The 8635-nt window shown below is 39.6% G+C and overlaps 1 long non-coding RNA gene across 1 annotated transcript; it reads left to right on the top strand.

Moving 5' to 3' along the window:
* The first annotated feature begins 335 nt into the window (after positions 1–335).
* Positions 336–2347, top strand: LOC115792845 (uncharacterized). The gene is made up of 4 exons (XR_004021079.1): positions 336–485; positions 1492–1605; positions 1762–1896; positions 2254–2347. It is a non-coding gene; the product is annotated as an uncharacterized LOC115792845 (long non-coding RNA).
* The last annotated feature ends 6288 nt before the right edge of the window (positions 2348–8635 follow it).

The raw sequence follows: 8635 nt of genomic DNA, 5'->3' as shown, positions 1-8635 counted from the left end.
TACAAAACAAAAAGGCTCTCAAGACAATATCTATCTGTAATACACTTAATGTTTTTATCTGAAAACCCTCTTGTGTCCACTTATTCTATTTATTCTTTATTTTATTTATTTTTTATTTTACTTCTTCTACACTTTTCTTTCTTGTTTTAATTGTAAGTTGCTGTATAATATATGTAAGTTCGTGTTTATAACTGTATCGTTGCTATTGTTCAATAAAGTTTTTTTTAAAAAAAAAAAGCCTGGCTGCTCTATTCCGGAACTCCACAGGAAGTTGGTCTTCTTAGTGAGTTTATCACTGGGAAATTGCCGGTGTCACTTCCTGAGCCAAATTCCAGTCCAGTAAGTTACGGTAATGCACCTCTTAGCTTTTTGTCAACCACAAGAAGAAGAAGAAGAAGAAGAAGACCTGCTGCTGGAAATAATCTCTTGTCCTCAGCCAGGTCGCACTTGAAAGAATGCCCACTCTTAAAATACACTTTTAAAAGGTAAGGAGAAGTAATTGACAAATTATCACTTTCACTATCATGTTCACTAAGGTGTACTTCTGTGTTATCTGACCATGTAGTTCATTGTGTAACGTCTGTTACATAATTAGCCAATTAGCCCTGCTAGGGACGTAAGCAGAGGAGACAGGTGTTCTGATTAGTGCCGAGAGCTGCTGAAGGAATTTAAATAAGTGTGTGTGTGTGTGTGTGCTGCTGTTTAAGCCTTTAGGTTTCTGCGTGTTCGTTTTATCGAACAGGAATTGACACCAAACAAGCAGGAATAAGGAGTCCAACTATTAAATTTAATAAAGCCATTTCAAACAGTTCAGATATCTGGGTCAGACTGCATGGTCATGCTTGTGTGAGATGGCATGAAGTACTGGCACATTCTAATTCAACTTACAGTTTCATATAGTCACAGCATATCAGTCTTGATTACATCATTTACAAAACAGAATGTGGAAAGCAGAGAATTTCAACAACAGGGTGACCTCGAAGTCTCCATTTCTATCATTGTGTAGTCTTCACAAAGTTCATGATGACACAGAACATTATAAGCTTCTGTATTTTTAATCATTTATGTTATTTTCCAGACAAGTTTCTCAGGGAAGTAAATGTACATAAGATATATATGTGGCATATATCCTGAATATTCCTTCACTGCCCTGTCTCATCTTTTTATTTAGCTGCATTTCATCATATTTATTTGCCAACATGGTCCCTGCAGATACCATTGCATTTTTAGTTTTCAATACATGAAAGGTGGATGCATGGATCGTTTCAATGCCGACCTTTTGCTGGGACCTTATTTCAGAACAAAATGACTAATATGACAATATGTCAGCAGTGGGAGATGAATATATACTGTTCCCTAATACAATTCTCCCCTGAATCTCATACATGTTCCAAAAAAGCAGTGAGTAAACTTTTCAAGATATGTTTGAATGTAATATTCCATGAATTATTAAGTTTTGTGTTTTCTTGTCTTTTTTTTTTTTTTAAACAGATGCACCCATCTGTTATTTGCAAAGGAGGCAGGCTGGAGAGTGTAACCTCACATCCTCTGAGCATGGATGTCAATTATGTCCCAGATTCACAACGAGGAGAGCACAGGACTGCTGTGGGTTTAAAAGTTAACTAAATTGAAATTTGGACTTATCAGTGTTTTTGAGATCATATAAGATGCCTCATATACACAGGCAGCCACAACACAGTCCAAGGATAACTTTTGGGCAGTGTGTCTTATTTCAAACAGAAAATGTCTTTTATGTTGCAGACTCTTATACCCAGATGAAACACTGGAATGGGTCCAGTGTCATGTGTGCAAAGGCTGGCTGCATACAGACTGTGCAGGAGCATCTGAGAGAGGAGTTAATAACTGTGGATGCAGAGATTCAAATGAAAACACGAGGTACTATGGCATTACCTAGTTAAATATGTATATGAAGTATCACACAAAGAGGATAAATAAACTCAAACATTTGACTGACATACTTTCATTTACTTATACCTACATTTTTTTCCAGAATTGCTTAGCAGTTTAAACATTTTGGGGGAAAAAATGCCAGCTTGGAGCAAAAAAATCAAACCTCAATATGAGCTGTTCTCTTAGGTATTGTGGACAATTGTGACTGTCTAAAACTGGAGGCTGTAAAGAGTAACAGTTTTGTTTTTGTGCTTGCTTGGCTGCAAAACAAATGTCCCTTTAGAGCCTATGAAAGTGAAGTTGTGAGTGCCACAAGGCATGACTGGATTATTTATTTTTCAGGTCATCATCAAGTTCTTGGCAATGCAAGGTCTGACCCAGCTACAGGTGCAGGTGGTGATGGCCAGCGGGAGTCGGTTTTAACTGTTTGTTGAGGTTTCTTGTTCATTCTTTAAATTGTTTCACTTTATGTTTTATGTGATCATAAATAAACATTTAGAATGAAGCAACACTTGTCAAACTATTTATCAATCATCAAGAACAGGATATGAAGTCACAGCTGTGGTTCAGAGTCAAGGAGATGGAATACTGTGGATTAGTGTACATTACCATGTGATTGTTATCCTTGTTCTGTTTTTGGCTGAAACATCTCAAAGTGCACAAAAGAGTAATGCAATAGTGGCAATAATGTCATGACAGAGGCTAAGTGCTATGGTGTTTGGCATCAGCTGTTCACAAGATTGCCCAGTTACTTTGTTTTCACATTGTAATAGCTAAGTTTAATTTTAAAATCATTTTAAATATTCATTTAAAGGGATTTAAAGGAAACATTCAAAAGACTTGATGATTTAACTTTAGAAAAAAAATACGGTCTGATTTATAGCTTGTGAAATCTCCATACTAAACAAAGTTGTTAACCATACTGTTATGTTAGGGGTCAGATTGACCCATTTTACAGTTTGAAGTTTTTTTTTTTTTTTTTTTTTTCTTAGATCAAGTAATTTTTGCTGTTTTTACGTTGGAGGTTAAAGGGGTCTGAAGTGTGAAATACTATTTGTTACTTTGCAAGTGTGAGACACACTATACTGCCAAAAGTATTTGCTCAAATGCCTTCACTCACATGTAAACCTGAGTAACATCCCATTCTCAATAGGATGTTATGATATTGATCCACCCTTTGCAGCTATAACAGCTTCAACTCTTCTGGGAAGGCTTTCCACAGGTTTAGGAGAGTTTATGAAAAATTCTGTCCATTCTTCCAGAAGCACATTTGTGAGGTCAGACACTGATGTTGGAGAGAAGGCCTGGCTCACAGTCTCCACTCTAAGTTTAAAGAGCCGGATAAAATACATTTACATGCATATTTGAGGGTCGTTATCTCGGCTGGGGTCTATGACGAATCAACAGTCAAAATATGGGATGGAAAGACGGGCGGGGCTTTATTTTGTGCCACAATGTGTGGCACAAAATGAGCAGCAAGTGTCCATTTTAGGCTACATCATAGCATCTTAGATATTCAATTCAATTCAATTCAATTCAATTTTATTTATATAGCGCCAAATCACAACAAACTGTCGCCTCAAGGCGCTTTGTATTGTGGGTAAAGACCCTACAATAATACAGAAAAAACCCAACAGTCAAAACGACCCCCTATGAGCAAGCACTTGGCGACAGTGGAAAGGAAAAACTCCCTTTTAACAGGAAGAAACCTCCAGCAGAACCAGGCTCAGGGAGGGGCAGTCATCTGCCGCGACCGGTTGGGCTGAGGGGAGAGAAAGACATGCTGTGGAAGAGAGCCAGAGATTAATATCAATTAATGATTAAATGCAGAGTGGAGTATAAACAAAGTAAATAAGGTGAATGAGAAACAGTGCATTATGTGAACCCCCCAGCAGACTAGGCCTATAGCAGCATAACTAAGGGATGGTTCAGGGTCACCTGATCCAGCCCTAACTATAAGCTTTATCATAAAGGAAAGTTTTAAGCCTAATCTTAAAAATAGAGAGGGTGTCTGTCTCCCGAATCCAAGCTGGAAGCTGGTTCCACAGAAGAGGCGCCTGAAAGCTGAAGGCTCTGCCTCCCATTCTACTCTTAAGTATCCTAGGAACCACAAGTAAGCCAGCAGTCTGAGAGCGAAGTGTTCTGTTGGGGCGATATGGTACTATGAGGTCTTTGAGATAAGATGGTGCCTGATTATTCAAGACCTTGTATGTGAGGAGAAGAATTTTAAATTCTATTCTAGATTTAACAGGGAGCCAATGAAGAGAAGCCAATATGGGAGAAATCTGCTCTCTCTTTCTAGTCCCTGTCAGGACTCTAGCTGCAGCATTTTGGATCAGCTGAAGGCTTTTCAGGGAGCTTTTAGGACAGCCTGATAATAATGAATTACAATAATCCAGCCTAGAAGTAATAAATGCATGAATGAGCTTTTCAGCATCACTCTGAGAAAGGATGTTTCTAATTTTAGAAATATTGCGCAAATGCAAAAAAGCGGTCCTACATATTTGTTTAATATGTGCATTGAAGGACATATCCTGGTCAAAAATGACTCCAAGATTTCTCACAGTGTTACTGGAGGCCAAAGTAATGCCATCCAGAGTAAGTATCTGGTTAGACACCATGTTTCTAAGATTTCTGGGGCCGAGAACAAGAATTTCAGTTTTATCTGAATTTAGAAGCAGGAAATTAGAGGTCATCCAGGCCTTAATGTCTTTAAGACATTCCTGCAGTTTAACTAATTGATGTGTGTCATCTGGCTTCATTGATAGGTAAAGCTGAGTATCATCTGCATACAGTAACAATGAAAATTGATGCAGTGCTTTCTAATAATACTGCCTAAGGGAAGCATGTATAATGTAAATAAAATTGGTCCTAGCACAGAACCCTGTGGAACTCCATAATTAACCTTAGTGTGTGAAGAAGACTCCCCATTTACATGAACAAATTGGAGTCTATGAGATAAATATGATTCAAACCACTGCAGTGCAGTACCTTTAATACCTATAGTATGCTCTAATCTCTGTAATAGAATGTTATGGTCAACAGTATCAAAAGCTGCACTGAGGTCCAGCAGGACAAGAACAGAGATGAGTCCACTGTCAGAGGCTCTAAGAAGATCATTTGTAACCTTCACTAATGCTGTTTCTGTACTGTGATGAATTCTGAATCCTGACTGAAACTCTTCAAATAAACCGTTCCTCTGCAGATGATCAGTTAGCTGTTTTACAACTACTCTTTCAAGAATCTTTGAGAGAAAAGGAAGGTTGGAGATTGGCCTATAATTAGCTAAGACAACTGGGTCAAGTGATGGCTTTTTAAGCAGAGGTTTAATTACAGCCACCTTGAAGGTCTGTGGTACATAGCCAACTACTAAAGACTGATTGATCATTTTTAAGATTGAAGCATCAATAATTGGAAAGACTTCTTTGAACAGTCTAGTAGGAATGGGATCTAACAAACATGTTGCTGGTTTGGAGGAAGTAACTATTGAAGTTAACTCTGAAAGATCAACTGGAGCAAAAGAGTCTAAACAAATACCAGCAGTGCTGAAAGCAGCCGAACATGAAGAATAATCTTTGAGATGGTTATGAATAATTTTTTCTCGAATGTCTAAAATTTTATTTGTAAAGAAATCCATGAAGTCACTACTAGTTAACATGAAAGGAATACTCGGCTCTACAGAGCTCTGACTCTTTGTCAGCCTGGCTACAGTGCTGAAAAGAAACCTGGGGTTGTTCTTATTTTCTTCAATTAATGATGAATAGTAAGATGTCCTAGCTTTACGGAGGGCTTTTTTATAGAGCAACAAACTTTTTTTCCAGGCTAAATGAGCATCTTCTAATTTAGTGAGATGCCATTCCCTCTCCAGCTTTCGGGTTATCTGCTTTAAGCTGTGCGTTTGTGAATTATACCACGGAGTCAGGCACTTCTGATTTGAAGCTTTCCTTTTCAGAGGAGCCACAGTATCCAAAGTTATACGCAGTGAGGATGTAAAACTATTGATGAGATAATCGACCTCACTGGGAGCAGAGTTTAGGTAGCTGCTCTGCACTGTGTTGGCACATGGCACTGAAGAGCATAACAATGAAGGAATTAGATCCATAAACTTAGTTACAGCACTTTCAGAAAGACTTCTACTGTAATAAAACTTATTCCCCGCTGCTGTGTAATCCATTAAAGTAAATGTAAATGTTACTAAGAAATGATCAGACAGGAGGGGGCTTTCAGGGAATACTGTTAAGTCTTCAGTTTCTATGCCATATGTTAGGACAAGATCCAGAGTATGATTAAAGTGGTGGGTGGGCTCCTTTACATTTTGAGAGAAGCCAATTGAATCTAACAATAGATTAAATGCAGTGTTGAGGCTGTCATTCTCAGCATCTACATGGATGTTAAAATCACCCACTATAATGATTTTATCTGAACTGAGCACTAAATCAGATAAAAAGTCTGAGAAATCAGACAGAAACTCTGAGTAGGGACCAGGTGGACGATAGATAATAACAAATAAAACAGGTTTTTGATTTTCCCAATTAGGATGGACAAGACTAAGAGTCAGGCTTTCAAAAGAATGAAAACTTTGTCTGGGTCTTTGATTAATTAATAAACTGGAATTGAAGATTGCAGCTAATCCTCCTCCTCGACCTGTGCTTCGAGCATTCTGACAGTTACTGTGACTCGGAGGTGTTGATTCATTTAAACTAACATATTCATCCTGCTGTAACCAGGTTTCTGTAAGGCAGAATAAATCAATACGTTGATCAATTATTAAATCATTTACTAATAGGGACTTGGAAGAGAGAGACCTAATGTTTAATAATCCACATTTAATTGTTTTATTTTTTGGTGCAGTTGATGAAGCTGTATTATTTATTGTTTTTGAATTTTTATGCTTAAATAGCTTTTTGCTGATTTTAGCTTTGGTGTTTGGTGGTCTGGGAGCAGGCACCGACTCTATGGGGATGGGGTTTTGGGGGGATGGCAGGAGGAGAGAAGCTGCAGAGAGGCGTGTAAGACTGCAACTCTGCTTCCTGGTCTCAACCCTGGGTAGTCAGTTTTTAGGAGGGTTAATAAATTTGGCCAGATTTCTAGAAAGGAGAGCTGCTCCATCCAAAGTGGGATGGATGCCGTCTCTCCTAACAAGACCAGGTTTTCCCCAGAAACTTTGCCAATTATCTATGAAGCCCACGTCATTTTTTGGACACCACTCAGACAGCCAGCGATTCAAGGAGAACATGCGGCTAAACATGTCGCTCCTGGTCTGATTGGGGAGGGGCCCAGAGAAAACTACAGAGTCCGACATCGTTTTAGCAAAGTTACACACCGAGTCAATATTAATTTTAGTGACCTCCGATTGGCGTAACCGGGTGTCATTACTGCCGACGTGAATAACGATCTTACCAAATCTACGATTAGCCTTAGCCAGCAGTTTCAAATTTCCATGAATGTCGCCTGCTCTGGCCCCTGGAAGACATTTGACTATGGTCGCCGGTGTCTCTAGCTTCACGTTTCTCAAAACAGAGTCACCAATAACCAGAGTTTGTTCCTCGGCGGGTGTGTCGCCGAGTGGAGAAAAACGGTTAGAGACGTGAACAGGTTGGTGGTGTACCCGGGGCTTCTGCTTAGGACTACGCTTCCTCCTCACCGTCACCCAGCTGGCCTGTTTTCCCTGCTGCTCGGGATCTGCTGGGGGGGAGCTAACGGCGGCTAAGCTACCATGGTCCGCACCCGCTACAGGGGCCTGGCTAGATGTAGGATTTTCCAGGGTGCGGAGCCGAGTCTCCAGTTCAGAAAGCCTGGCCTCCAGAGCTACAAACAGACTACATTTATTACAAGTACCGTTACTGCTAAAGGAGGCCGAGGAGTAACTAAACATGTGACACCCAGAGCAGGAAAGTGCAGGAGAGACAGGAGAAGAAGCCATGCTGGTAGTGAGTCGGCTAAGGGCTAAGCTACTAGCTGAGCTAAGCTAGCGAATTTCTAAAAACAAATAAAGTGAGTAATGTGAATACAGGTGATTCAGGAAAGAGTATGCTATTTAAAGTAGGTGAAGATTACACTAAAATATGTTATTATTCAGATAAATCGAGTTATACAGATATAACAGCTAACAGACAGCAAAACACTGTGCTCCGAAACAGGAACAGGAAGTGATACAATACCGCAGTGAGAGCCCCAACAAGAAATGACTTCAAGGTTTCCTGTGGTGGCTTGTATATTGACATATTCCAGTATACTGACCAGAAAGCGGGTTAGGGAAAGTAGGCCAATCTAGAGCATCTACAGTAGACAATTTAGGTTAAAGGTGTGTCGAAAGGCTGCACAGTAGTTTGAATTTGTAGCCTCTATGCTGGTTAAACAGGTTTTATAAAGCACTAAAAGCAAAATAACAGATTAAAAAAAAAGCTAAATAAGTAAAAGCTTTGCAATTTAAGCATTACTAAACTAAGTGTAAAAAAAAGTATTAAAGTATTATTAGCAAAATGTATGCCCACACAGTGTCAAATGCTTTTAAGACATAGTTGCGGCCGGTCTAAGCCACAAATGCCAGGGACGATTTTTTGTCCCAGTCCAGCCCTGCACCCGGCTGGGTATGTTATGGATTCCTGTGGGGATGGAAGATAACGTTCCTGGCTGCACTGTGTGGACGTGGCATATATATTGATACCAGGATTTCTTTTCCCGAACTGGACCTGGGGATACCTGGTATCCGGGCAGCAGTTCA

The sequence above is a fragment of the Archocentrus centrarchus genome, chromosome 15, assembly GCF_007364275.1.
Source record: "Archocentrus centrarchus isolate MPI-CPG fArcCen1 chromosome 15, fArcCen1, whole genome shotgun sequence".
Taxonomy (NCBI): Eukaryota; Metazoa; Chordata; class Actinopteri; order Cichliformes; family Cichlidae; genus Archocentrus; species Archocentrus centrarchus.
The sequence above is the reverse complement of the archived record's forward strand: the minus strand, read 5'-3'. Positions and strand labels throughout refer to the sequence as shown.